The sequence below is a fragment of the Medicago sativa genome, chromosome 6 (assembly GCF_051527215.1).
Source record: "Medicago sativa cultivar Bolivia chromosome 6, Bolivia_mono, whole genome shotgun sequence".
Taxonomy (NCBI): domain Eukaryota; kingdom Viridiplantae; phylum Streptophyta; class Magnoliopsida; order Fabales; family Fabaceae; genus Medicago; species Medicago sativa.
Window position 1 is genome coordinate 11,453,358 of NC_140754.1, and position 13,921 is coordinate 11,467,278.

Below are 13,921 nucleotides of genomic sequence, written 5' to 3' on the forward strand. Positions count from 1 at the left end.
GCAACTCAAAATTCATTGGTTAGATATTTACGTATTAAACTAACCAAAGGGAGATATTTACGTACTCTCTTCATCTCCCTTTATCCTAATTTGGTTTTTACTTAAATGTGCTTTATAAATTCATACATTAAGTTTTAAATCATAAGATTCATGTGTTTCATCCTGAGATTTCTTTTGCTTTGTACTTCGAGTCTGCCTTTTTTAACAGAAAGAATAGGGATATTGAAGATAAACAGAAAGAAACTATTCTTTCTCATCACAGTGAAAGGCTGCGTGAGTTATGAAAAACAATACAGCGTGAGTTAACTCACATAAGTATTAATTTCTGCGTGAGTTAACTCACGTAAGTGTTAATTTCTGCGTGAGTTAACTCATGCAGCGTGACTTAAGTCACACAAGTGTAAAATTTAAGTCCCGTTTTTTTACACCTGCGCTAGTTAACTAGCGCAGGGGTATTTTCGGAATGGTTGCAGGGTGGAAAAGTGCAGGGTGGATAGCAAAATTCATACACAACATCATACACATGCGCAGGTTTGGATTTGATTAATGGAATTGCCTCAAGAATATTGATAGGAGAGAACTTGTTTGAAATTTCCGGTGCCATTGGCACACCATTAACCCTGGATATCTCTACTCAAAATAGGGTATTTGGCCACTTTGCAAAATAGGGTAGAATTTAATGAAATTATGGTTAAGTGGAGTAATTGAGTGGACTAAAATTCATGGGTTCTTCTTCTTCCCAAATTCCACTATCTCTTTTCCTAAATTTCTTTCCATATTTAGTGGAGTAATGAAGTGGAGTAAAATTCAATAAATAAGGGTATATTAGTAAAAATAATAATAAATGTTGAATTGATATTCTAAAGTGATAGTTATTTTAAGATAAAGAAAAAAAATGTTAAAGAGACAATAAAAATGAGTACTAATTTATCTTTGAAATTAACACAACTAATCATTTTCTAAAAATTGCACAAAATACAAAAACAACAACTAAAATAAGATGAAGGGCATAGTGGCTATCAACAGAAATATAGCTCCACAACCAATAACATTAAATCTACATTAGAATCAAACCTTTGTGCATTATTAGCGATGCATTCATCATTCAAACTTTATTTTTAAAAAAACATAGTTGCAAAGCAAAGAAATGTAGCAAATCCCTATGGCCACAACCACAATTCCAAAATATTTGGGCACTGTGTGTAAAATAAAATAAATAAATAAACAAAGATAATTTAGTCATATCAACTCATATCATTTAATTATATTCTCTTTTAAATCTTTTTATTTATGTGGCCAATTTTTTTTTATTTGGGTTTGTACTCAAGTAAGTATTACTTGAGGAAATGAGGATTTAGATTGATATGTCAATTTAGTTTTTTCTTCTCCGAAACACAATAATTAAGGATTAAGAAACCATACACAATCAAATTATGTAGTTGCTACAAAAAAATTATGTAGTTACTTCATTTTCATTGTCTTGACCCCAAAACTTGTGAGAAAAATCAAATAGTTTCTTCCGAAGAGGACTAGAGAAAATATGGCCAGATTCAGTGGTATTCAAATACTCAGTTTCTCTGCTATAGCTACCCAACAGTTCAATAGTACAAGTTCCTCTAAAACAATTGTACAATAAGATCACAACAAAATTCTGATTAATTAGTCCATTGTTACTTCATAAGTCTTGGAAATATTCCTATCAATATTAGATATTCCTATCAAAGTGATTCTTAAACTGATCCATGAAAGGATATGCATGTCGTGATAGCACAATATGATGTTAAACTAAACATGCATCTAAACTCAACCTATCAATAAAGATTTAAAAAGAAACTTTGCATTAAACATGCAAGCATCCATTTCCAAGTTAAGAAATAAAATAACAATTCCAACATTGCTTGCATATAAGGAAACCAGGTAAATAAGGATTAAACAACATTATAAAAAAAAAATCCACAATCTATGCAATGTTTTAAATATGGAGTCAACAGACTGCTTAACTAACTGAAAACGCTCCAACAAACTCTCCCTTATCACTTATCAACAGCGTACTCTAGCTCCTCCTTCTTAGGAGCATTTTCCTTATTTTCTTCATTGTCTTGTCCCCAAATCATGTGAGAAATGTCAAATATTTTATTCTCAAAATTAGTAGTGGATTTAGGAGGAAATTTTTTGTTTTCATCTTTCTTCATGTTCTCAGATTTGTGCTTTAACTCCCATATACATTGTCTAAGTTGCTTTTGTGTGGGTTCGAAACTAAACAAATCCTTAATGAAGTTATAAAAAGAAGTGTAATCTGTCATTTTATGTTGACCTGTTTCGGATATGAAATCTAATAAGAGATTGAGAATAAGGATGTCATCATTGAGAGTGAAGATTCTCTTACGTGAGTTTGATGTTTGCTTCTTTGAGGAAGAAGAGGATTTTCACTCTCAATGAGAAATCCAAAACAACAACATGAGAAAACCTTTTCTTCCTCAAAAAAGCAAACATATAACTCACGTAAGAAAATTTTCACTCTCAATGACGAAATCCTTATTCTCAATCGCTTCTTAGATTTCAAATCTGAAACGGGTCAAAATACAATGACAGATTACACTCCTTTTTATAACTCCGTTAAATATTTTCTTAGCTTTAAACCCACACAAAATCAACTTAGACAAAGAATCTGGAAGTTAAAGCAAAAATTTGAGAACATGAAGAAAAATAAAACCCAAAAATTTCCTCCAAGATCTTCTATACTGCTCTTGAGAATAAAATATTTGACGTTTCTCACATGATTTGGGGACAAGACAATGAAGAAAAGAACGAAAATGCTGCTAAGAAGGAGGAGCTAGAGTCTGTTGTTGTTTATAAGGAAGAGTCTGGAGCGTTTTCAGTTAGTTAAGGAGTCCTCCATATTTAAGGCATTGCAAGGATCATCATCATCTTCAAATTAAATATGTAAGAGCATGCAGGATATAACAATTGTTGTTAGTGATGTTTTGATTAGATTACGTTACTAAGCAACAATGTACTGCATAGATTGTCGATTATGTTTTGATGATGTTGTTTAACCCTTATTTTTCGTGTTTCGTTATATGGACACATACTAATACACATAAATAAACAAAAATAAAAAGATGTAAAAGATAATAGAATTAGATGATATCCAATGCTATCAATAAATGAGATATATCCATGCAGTATAATCATCTTTGCAAATTTATTCTTAGAATTATTTGACTAAAATTGTAATTTACAATGACAAACAATCCTTTAATTTTCCGACACTTCTAACACAAGGCTTGTTTTGGAACCGTTTATAGTAAACTATACATATGTTAAGATGGTCATGTAAATGCTAAGTACCTGATATTATGTCACCACCAAGTTTCTTATCACAATATTTGTACATGGCCTTCCATCCGGATCTTTATTTTGCATATTTATCTCATTTTGAATGGTTAGAGTTTCTTCACCATTCATTTTTAGACAAAAACTACACAAAAATTTCATTAGAAAATTAGCCAAATAAAAGAAACTAAAGAGATCTAAGAAGAAAAAATATGAATACTGAAAATACTAAAAAGGAACTAAGAATAAGAAAAGAAATTGCAAATAAAAAAATTAAAGCTACAAGGAAACACAAACAAGAAGATGGCTAATTGCAAGCTCTATAAAGCTAAACTGTGTTATTTTGATTGTAACAACTAAATTTGAGGGACCCTTGTTTATATCTTACTTCTTACGGATGGAAAATATGAACTGTACTCTTGCTAAAAGTCAATAAAATGACCCTAAAAAAGAAACAAAAGAAATTAAAAATCAGCTTTTGAGTTTTTTTTTTCTTTTTCTGATTAGTGTTAGGGTTTACATTGTTTTTTTTTTCTTTTCAGTTTTGATTTGCTGCTTTCAGCTTGCACCAATGTACCAGCCACGTTCCGGTTTAGCACTCCTTCTTGAGTAATGATACATAGACATCATTAGGTGGCAATACACCCTTTGACGCCCACACAAAAATCTGACATGTGTGAACCCTACATAAACACATTTTCTCTTTCATCTCCTCTTCTCTCTTCCTAATGCATGAGGTGTACAAGGTTGTATGAGAATAAGGGGTGTCTATATAATATTTTCCTTCTTGTGTCGGGGATTGTTTCAATAATATTATGCTAATTAAAAAAAAAAAACTAAAAATCACAACACCTTAAAACGATCAACCGTACACAAACAACCCCATCAAAATCATCAACATTACTAAGAAACTGAACCCTAAACCCAACACCTCAAATCACTCCATCCCACAAAACAATTGATTATCTCCAGAAAATTAAAAGATGCTAAGTTTTTCACATGAAATAAAAGGGAAATGAAGTAGAAAAGAGGAAAACTTACATATTCAGGACATGGAATGGAAAAACAAATCTTGCTAGTCAATAAAATGACACCTTCAAAAGATCAACCCTAAAATAACAAACTTACATATTACTGTTGCAACAAGTCAATAAAATGACAAACTTACATATAATTTATGGTGATAAATCATGTGGTCAAAGCTAAAACCCTAAAAAAGAAACGAAAGAAACTAAAAGTCAGAACACCTTCAAAGGATTAACCCTAAACATACAACCCCACACAAAATCATCAACATTACTAAGTAGAACATAGCCATGGCAAGAAACTATATATAAAATAATTTGGGATTTCTCTTCAAAATCGAAAGCCCTAAAACCCAACACCTCAAATCCCTCCATCCCACAAAACAGTTCTCAAGAAAAACAAAAGATGCAAAAAATTTCACATGAAATAAAAGGGAAATGAAGTAAAGTCGTTTAAAACTTACATACTCAGAACACCAAAGAGAAGAACACATCTTGCTAGTAACAAAATGAGGAGGCGGCAGAGAGGTGAGAGAGGCGAGAGGCTCTGAGAGAGTGGGAGGCTGTTACACTTATTATAGATATTAGGTTCTGAGTCTGACTTTTAATTTCTCTTTTTAATTTTTTTTATGAATTTTTTAGTTTATTTTTTTAAATATATGTAAAGACAAAAGGAAAACACTATAAAATTATATAGGGCTGTTAATTTACATCCAGTGAAATGTAAATTAGCAAGTTACATCCACCTAAAATCATTGAGGTGTAAACTAGCAACTTACATCCCACTTGAATTTGCACTCGTTTTTATAAGTTTTATCATATTGTTTACACCTACTTTTATGTTTCAAAAATTAAACAATTGTAAACATGAAATAAAAGCTAAATAAACGCAACAACGTTTTTATTTTATTTTATGAAAAATCAATTTTCTCTCGTGTCTTTTTAGTTAAATCATTATTTTTTTTTAGAGAAATTCAAAACATTAGTTGAATAAAAGAAAAGTTACTTCTGTTTCTTTTTTACGAACCTTATGTTAATTAATAATTATAAACCGAAGGTTTTTTTTTAGAAGAATAAACTGAAGTTTTTGGACATTAATTATGAACTATATATTTTTTTTTACTAGTTAATGGTATGAAGTTTTTCCTTAAAAAATAATGATGTGAAGTTTTACGTTTGCAAATGCATTGAAGTTAAATGTTTCTCTTTTTCTTCCTAACATGCATTGAAGTTAATCGGAACTAATCGAACTCTGACCGAAATTCCGCTGAAAAACTAGGAAAAACAATTATGTTCTTAAGCTAGTTACAAAATTGTCATTCTATTTAAGACATATCAAGTGAGAGCACCAGTTATTGGAAGAGATTAGAGGAGTAAATATTAGTCCTTGGATTTAAATCAATGATTCTAATGGAGTTTAAGTTTTCAAACTACACCTTACATTATAATTTCTCGCCCACTCACCTGTTTCCACTTAATGGTTTTTTTTATACGATCTAATGCAAACAATTTGAAGAATGCAAAGAACCCTAAATTATTAAATTGGGATGTAAGGTTCGTGTTCCATCATGGACAATCAACGAGCAACTAAGGGATCCTCTTGCTAATCTTTCATTCAATGATTTGTGGTTTTGCTCATCCCTTGGTCAAGTCTTGAATTATAGAAGCATTCTCCGTTGAAAGGAGTTTCACAATAATTGAAGGATCTTGTATCAATTTTTCATCGACTTTTGTTTTTAATCATGTTGTTTGACATGATTGTGGATTAATTTGTATTAGGAGCTGTGGATCAATTTCTATGTTTTTTTAAATCAATTTCTGGATTGTGGATTTAATCATGTCGTTTTACATGATTGTGGAGTCTTTTTGATAATGAGTTCTTAAATATAGTAATTCATCCTAGATTTATTCTTGAAGTCAACACACACACACTATTATCACATAACTATGAATTTTAGTTAATATCGAATTAATCAGAAGTAACTGTGTTCGATTAAAAAATATTTACTCAAACTTTTTCGTACCCATACCATCCGATTCCTAGATTACCAATTCTCTTCCCCTAAATCTTAAAGTTAAAAAAAATAATGCAAGTTTATACTTTATATGATGTTTTCTTTTTTTTAAGAATATGGTTTATATGATATTAACTAAATGACTCTACAAGTAGTACACCGGTAATTGCCTAAATGACTCTACAAGTAATCTTAAAGTTAAAAAAATAATGCAAGTTTATACTTTATATGATGTTTTCTGTTTTTTAAGAATATAGTTTATATGATATTAACTAAATGACTCTACAAGTAGTACACCGGTAATTGCCTCCCCCCCCCCCAAAACAATTTTTTAAGGCTCCGTCCCTGTATGTTAGCATTTTTCTCCTTGTCATGAATTGAACTCTAAACCTTTAACACCTCAACTAATTTTAGTCTCTTAACTTAAACTAGTTGAGTTATCCAAACCTCTCTGATCTGAAGTGATAATCATTACAAGAAGAGAGTGTAATTTGAGCTTCTCTTACGTATTAGAAAGGCCGTATAGGATGGGAACTTTTGTTGGGTGCCAACCTAGTTGGGAAGCTTCAGATTCTCCCGGATGCTCAACCTTTCTCTTGGCCTTATCCAAAAAAAAAAAAGAGCTTCTCTTAGTGAAAAAGAAATTGTATTTTAATTTATTCATTAAAACAACATGAAGTTTTTTTGGTATTCTTGAATTTATTTATTTTTGTGGTGAATCTTGTATAATTTCTTTGATACAATTATATAATGAATTTTATTGTGAATATATTTATAAAATGCATTTACTATGAGTTAATATTTTTTTATAAATACTCGTGATCGCATGACATCCTTAGATTCCTTTATAATTTACAACTCACACAAAAATATCGCCATCGTCGTACCTCCGCAATGGTTATGTAAGAACTATTTGTTGGAGGTTCGATCCTCGGCACCCTGAATCTAAACATCAAGCAAATTAATGAGGTACTTTAAAGTAACCTCTCTTTTTATATATTTTTTCCCACTAAAAACATTTATTTTGACCTAAAATGTTTACTTTATATCACTAAATTGTTGTGTAATACATAAAAATACCAACATTCAAACATTTTTTAAATCAATACACGTCAGTAAATTGAGTCAAACAAATATATGTGACTATAGATGTGAGTTATTAAGAATATTTTGGTTCTTTAAAATCAAAACCATATATCTTCATCATTGTATCTTTAAATCAATATATAAAAATAAGTAAATAAAATTTAAATAATTGTGTGAAGGAGAACGAGTGTATTTTTATGTTAACATTTCTTCAAGTTTAATCAATATTTAATTATTTAAGTCATTTCTGGACTTTTCATATTCATGTCATTTCTCATGGTCAGAGACATCTGAATATGAGCTATCTAATTCCTCACTTAAGTAGTCATCTCCTTCTTTATCTTTACAACTCCTGTTAGCATTAACTGAAGTATCTGCAAAGTAACTTGAGTTTCTTTGTAGGGGATCATAAAAAGAAGAAGAAAGCATGTGGTTTGGTTTGGTTGATTTTGCTGAAGTATCCTTTTTAGAGCGTAATTTAATCTTCTCATAGTGAAGGGAAGTGTAATCTTTTAAAACAAAATAAAATATATTAAAATGCACTTCTTATGAATAACATGAAGAGACGTGAAATGTACTCATTAAGATAACATGAATTCTTTTGGTATTCCTGTATAATTTTGTTGGTACAATTGTATAATGTATTCTAAATATATATCTTTATGAAATGTATTTATTATGAAATTATATTTTATTTAAATGCTTGTTATCGTATGTCATCGTTGGATTTCTTTATTCTCTCATTTGCTTTTTCCGTACACATCATAAAAATTATTGCATACTCTTCTCTTCCTCTATAAATACATTCAACACACACATTGTGTGAAGAAGAAGAAGAAACCCTAATCTTTTTTCACATTCCCATTTTCTCAACACAGAGCAAGTAAGTTGTTAAGAAGGACAACTAAGGATCATGAAGGTCCTTTCCTGGAACTGTAGAAGGTTAAGGACCCCTTGTGCATAGCCATAATAAGGCTCCTCGTGAAAATTGTCAAGATATTGCTTTTTTAATGAAAACCAAGTTATATAGGTTTGATCCTATGTTTCATGATAAAAATTGTTTGTGGTGCTCATGCAAATTATTTCTCTTTAAATTGCAAGAAGGATAAAGGTCTAAATATCATTTGGTCAACTAATGTAAATCTCTAAAAATTTTGAATCATAATGAGAACTTCAACAACTGATAAATTTCTGACGTGATAACAATAATGGATGGTTTGCTACTGAAGTTTTTTGGTATTCTTGTATTTGTTTTGGTGGTGAATCTTGTATAATTTCTTTGATACAATTATATAATGAATTTTTATTGTAAATAAATTTATAAAATGCATTTATTATGTGTTAATATTTTATTATAAATACTTGCGATCGCAAGAAATCCTTCAATTCCTTTATAATTTACAACTCACACAAAAATATCGCCATCTTCACACCTCCGCAATGGTCATGTAAGAACTAGTTGTTGGAGGTTCGATCTCAGGACCCCTGAGCACAAACACCAAGCAAATTAATGAGGTACTTCAAAGTAACCTCTCTTTTTATATATTTTTTCCCATTAAAAATATTTATTTTGACCTAAAATGTTTATTTTTATATCACTAAATTGTTGTGTAATACATAAAAATACCAACATTTAAACATTTTTTAAATCAATACACGTCAATAAATCGAGTCAAACAAATATATGTGACTAAAGATGTGAGTTATTGAGAATATCTTGGTTCTTTAAAATCAAAACCATATATCTTCATCATTGTATCTTTAAATCAATATATGAGAAAATAAATTAAGAGATAAGGGTTTAGAGTTTTGTGAAGTTAATATCACGAATATCCTCCTCATATTCTTCGAATCCCCTCATATTTGGTTAATATTCGTGTTATTAACCGATATCAACATAGTTAACAAAAACTGGGTTCTCATGGCATTCTTCGTACACATGCCCTCCCTTACAATACACACAATTTATAACATTGACTATTATAGGCACAACTGTGATAGACTCTTATGTTTTACCTTTGTTATATGACGCTGCATCTTTAGTTGACAGTTTCTTGACATAGTGTGTCTGTTGAGCAATTTGAGCAGTAAAAGTTGTTGCTTTAGACACACTGAAAACTGGTTGTAGATTTTCCCTGCACTTGCATGTGTTCAGTTGGCCACTCATAGCTATTAGCAGCTATAGACTCTACCAGATCATAACATTCTTAGTAGGACTTGTTCAAGATTGCACCTCCAGATGAGGCATCTAACATCAATCTTGTTGAAGGAACAAGCCCGTTGTAAAAAGTTTCCATTTATATGCTCACATGTATCCCTAGGTGGGCACACCTTCTCAATAACTCCTTCAACCTTTTCTAAGCTTCAAAAAGAGTTTCTTCATTAGTCTGCTTTAAAGGAGGTAATATCATTCCTCTTTCTTGCATTAAGGACACGGGGAAAGTATATGTATTACCAAGAACTTCTCAACCAATTCTCTCCATGCGTTGACAAAGTTAGGCTCCAAAGAGTTCAACAATGATTTAACCCTTCTTGTGAGAGAATAAGGGAACAACCTGAGCTTGAAAGCGTCATCTTATACACCTGAGATCTTGAAATTTTCAACTACCTCTGTGAATTTCTTAAGTGACAATTATTATGTGACGAAGTGTGTATTTACTTATCAAGAGAGTGTATTTTTAAACAAAATATGAAAAGAGAGCATAATTTGAGATTCTCTTAGAGAAGAAAAAAAAGTATTTTAATTTATTCATTCAGACAACATGAAGTTTTTTAGTATTCTTGTATATTTTTTTGTGTGGTGAATCTTGTATAATTTCTTTGATAGAAATATATATATATATATATATATATATATATATATATATATATTGTATTTTATCCCTCAAAAAAAAATATATTGTATTTTATTGTAAATATATTTATAAAATGCATTTATTATGTGTTAATATTTTATTGTAAATACTTCTGATCGCATGACATCCTTCGATTCCTTTATAATTTATAACTCACAAAAATATTGTCATCGGTCACACCTCTGCACTGGTCATGTAAGAACTAGTTGTTGGATGTTTGATCCTCGGCACCCTGAACCAAGCAAAGTAATGAGGTACTTTAAAGTAACCTCTCCTTTTATATGTTTTTCCCACTAAAAACATTTATTTTGACCTAAAATGTTTATTTTATGTCACTAAAATTTGTGCAATAGAGAAAAATGCCAACATTTAAACATTGTTTAAATCAATACATGTCAGTAAATTGAGTAAAAATATATATATGTGATTAAAGATGTGAGTTATTGAGAATATTTTCGTACTTTAAAATGAAAATCAAATATCTTCATCATTATATCTTTAAATCAATATATGAGAGTAAATAAATAAAATTGTAATAATTGTGAAAAGGAAAGGAGTGTTGGTGTCTCCCAAAGCATTATGAGTAATTAAGGGTGGAATGACCGAGTGCAAATATACATTGTGCAAGTTATAGTATATAAAGATATCGGTCCCACATGGATTTGTTGGAACAAGAAGGGTCTTGTACAATTCCTATAAGGTTTTGATGATAACAAAGTATTGAAGAACAAACAAACATTTTAATATTTGTTCAAGTGTGTAGGATCATAAAATATATCCATCAAGTATTGAACAAGTATGATCAGAAGAAAGGTCAACCAGAAGTCAACACACTAGATCAGAAAAAAGGACGCCTCTCAAAATCTGAAGAGATCATCAGACTATGTGGAGATCACCAGACTCATAAGACCTATCCGGACACAGAAGACCCCTTCAAACTTGGAAGACCTTCAGACTTCAAAAGCACCTGAGGGACCCAGACTCCACGCCAGATTTGTCGTCTTTTGTAGTTGTCCACATCAAAGGATCTGAGCACAGCTTTGTCTTATTCCGACCATGTGTAGAAACAGACAAATGACTCTCCATAGGCAAGAAGAATGAACATATACTTTCTATTTGAGCAAACGATTTTCGAATGACTATTTAATGGAATCATCCATATCCGGCAATGGTTGAACATCCTTGCTTTGAATCTTCTCAATTACTCTTTATGTGCTGGCACTCTTCTCCAACGTCTCTCAAATCTCTGTCCATATAAGGAGCTGAAGACCATGAAGAAGACTAACAAGACTCTGCTATTTTTACTGTATCATTACTCTGCCAAATTAAATAGAGCATAAACACTTAGGATTTTTTTTATTGTTGTAATCTTATAAATCGTAGAAGTTGTAAAGAGTATGTTCACCTTGTTCCGTTTACACCAAAATTGTTGAATCCGGTGTAAGAACAAGTTTGTTTATATTTGATGTAAATAGATATAAGTCTCTTGCTTGCGAAGCTTGAGCATCATAAGTCTCTTAGTGAAACCTAGAGCAATATAAATCTATTTAGGGAGCCCTTTGAACAAAAGAAGTCTCTTGCCTGTGTGCTTGAGCATTAGAAGTCTCTTGGAGTTGTCTTTGAGCAGTGGAAGTCCCTTGGTAGTGACCTTGGGCAAAGAAGTTTCTTGCAAGGGTGTTTGATCAATGAGAAGTCTCTTGGAAGAGTCCTTAAGCAATGGTAATCAGTACTGATTATAGTGAAATCCCTTGAAAGTGCAAGGGGACTTGACTACTCCTGTGTTGTGGGAGGAACCAATATAAAATTCCTCATGTATGCCCTTTATCTCTATCTCTCCTTTATCTTTGTGTTTCTGTTTTTAATCCGCTGCACTCAGATTTTGAGTCAAACTCTGAACCGTTAGAATATGGCCAATACCAAACACTCAGAAAAAGAGACCAGAAAAAGCCAACACAATTCAGTAGTTAAGTTAAGAAGACATAAAAGTTTTTGTCACGACAATAATTCATTTTTTTCACAACAATAAAATAAAGATAAAAGGTTGGGAAAACAGGTAAGAAGACATAAAAGTTTTCAACAATGAAAGTGTGGTTTAAACAAAGAATCAATTATGCCATAACTTAACTATAATCTATAGAGCTACTGCTTTCTATGGCTTCTAGACAACGTGGTGGCCTTTGGGGTCTTTCGACTCAGCCATCATGTTAAGCATGTGAAGACACACCTTCACTGGGGTACAATCACAATACTTAACATGCAACATTACTAGGTTGGTCATCAATAGCTCTCCAACTTGAAAGAGGCTGAGCCTTAACCTATGACAAGAGTCCTAGTTATATCTCAATGCTTCTCACGGCTCCTCCAAGATCTAATTGTCATTTAAACAGTCTCTTTTGTTACTGTCACCTTAACCGGTACTTAGGGACGTAAATTTTATCAAACAAACATTTTACATTCCCAAGATATACTTCTAAAGATTTAACGTTAAAACAATTTGTTTGAAAGAAGCACGAAACTATAGCTTTAAAAATATTAAGTGAAGAATATCATAACCTCATCAAGTCTAAACCACAAGAAGGGGTTTAGTTCATGATGAGCTTAACCACAAAGATGGAGATAAAACGAAACATAAATGAAAACATGAAAAGAGGTGAGCTTGATGTAGACTTATTGTGAATTTATATTTTATTTAAATATAAATGCTTGTGATCACATGGTATCGTTCTATTTCTTTAAAATATATACTTCACAAACAAATATCACCATCATCACACCTCAACACCGATCATGTAAGAATTAGTTGTTGCAAGTTCGATTCCCGACACCCCAAGTCACTAGCCCATTTAAATCATCAAATAATGAGGTATTTAAAGTAACCTCTCTTTTTATATTTTATTTTCTGCTTAGATATACATTTATTTTGACCTAAATTGCTATAAATGTTGATTTTATGTCGCTAATTATTGGGTAATACATAATAATACAAACACTTGAACGTGTTTTAAACCACAATATATATCAGTAAATTAAGTAAACCACAATATATATTAGTAAATTAAGTAAAAAAAAAAAGTGAGTTATTGAGAATATTTTCGTATGTTAATATAAAAATGAAGAGCAATGATATTTGAACAGCCATTTGGGACAACCTTCCTTTTCTCTCTTTTCATTGGTCAAAAACAATTGAGAGCTAAAAAGGAAGAGAGGGTAAAAATATAGAGTAATGATATTTTGACATCCATTTGATGACAACTTTGTTGACAACCTTGTTTTTCTCACTTCTTATTGGTCAAAAACAATGGAGAGAGAAAAAGGAAGAGAGAGGATAACAACATCATGTGAGTATGAGAGAGAAAGTTGTCCAAAAGTTGTCAAAAGTGGTTGTCAAAATATCATTTCTCAGAAATATAATGTGAATATGAGAGAGAAAGTTGTCTAAAAGTTGTCATAAAATTGTTGTACAAATATCATTTCTCAAAAACGAAATAGCACCACTAGAAAACAACATTTTAGGCTTAAAATTTAGTAACTTGATGATTATCAACAATCTTTCAATTGAGCTTCTGTTATCCCTTCTTGCGAATGCCATGGGAGTTTCATACTC

General features: G+C 31.1%; 1 pseudogene across 1 annotated transcript in view; it reads left to right on the plus strand.

Annotated features, from left to right (window-relative positions):
- The window catches only part of LOC146912818 (amino acid transporter AVT6A-like), a 37,443-nt pseudogene that overhangs the window by 5,510 nt on the left and 18,012 nt on the right, over positions 1 to 13,921 (plus strand). The window lies entirely within an intron of this gene.